Here is a 1,276-nt window from a genome sequence, read left to right as displayed (position 1 = left end):
CAAAACAGATCTAAGCCACACAGAGAAAGTCCGCACTGGGCTCACTGGTTTCCATCTGACAAGCTGGCCACGCTCTGCCCTATTTAACCAGACCCCTGTTGAGTTCGTGTGCAATATGTCTGTTATAAAACTCAACCTTTTATTCTCAGAATAGACTATTCCAGTTTTTACAGNCTTATACGGAAGGTTTAGATTCATTTAGCTTCAGCCTCGCCAAGAACTAAAGCGCTAGTAAAAATGGGGTGGTGTGGAGNGGGGGACTAGAACACCTGCTGAGAGACTTCTTTATGGGACAGAGAAGCTGCACCTGCGACATTGCAGCAATATGGTTGCCTAAACAAGGCCTGAGCAGTGACACCACCAGGTGACGCCAAGGAGGAGGCGGAAAATCACACAAGGCCCCGCCCCTGGATGAAGAGCTGCAGGCAGTTAATGGCTGCTGAGAGAGAATCAGTGTTCCTCAGGGAGCAGCCCTCTTGGACGTTCCAACACCACAGTGCTCAGTCTTAAAACCGTATTCATTGGAGCAACACTGAATGAACTCAGCTGGTTGCGTTTATATGCTTATACATATTAACAATTAAAAACAAGTAGTATTATATAATGTGTAACGCAAACCAGAAACGATCAAATCTGAAAAGGAAGCCTATTTTCCAAACTCACCAATAAGGATGAAATGGCAACTGGGCTGAGGTTGAGAAACCTGGATTACTGGTCGCCCATAGACCCCGCCTCCGGCCCCGCCCCCACACCCTTGGTGCTAGTCCCGTAACCAAGGCAACGCACTGGCANGGTCGGGTGGGGAAGCTGACTCATGCAGGCTGACGGTCACGCGTGGGCTCATCGTGTGCGCTGCGGCAGCCTGGGCATCTCGCATGCCCCACCGCGACTGTGTAGATGCTGAATCCTCAGCCAGTCCTAGTGGTCCGCCACTCGGGGCCTTCCCCTCGCAGCTTGTGCTTCGGGCGTTAACACTAAGGTCTGGAATGTTCCACCAGAGGAAACCTGGATCTAAGACTGGGAGAGGTGGGGTGGGGTTGGGGGTGGGAACTTGAAAGCCTGTGGATAAGAGGAGCAGCCCTAGGTCGGGCTAGGAAAGGNCTTTTGGAGGAAAGCTGACCAAGGAAAGCCTGAGGGGAAAGCAAGAGTTACGGGAAGCCTGGTGTGGTGACGCACGCCTGTAATCTTAGCTATTTAGGGAGGACGATGGAGTCAGCCTGGGCTACATACCAAGACCCTAGCTAAAAACAAAACAGAATCACACTGGGAAGTTTTT

This window comes from Mus caroli, chromosome 6 (assembly GCF_900094665.2).
Source record: "Mus caroli chromosome 6, CAROLI_EIJ_v1.1, whole genome shotgun sequence".
Lineage (NCBI taxonomy): Eukaryota > Metazoa > Chordata > Mammalia > Rodentia > Muridae > Mus > Mus caroli.
Note: the sequence above shows the minus strand (reverse complement) of the source record.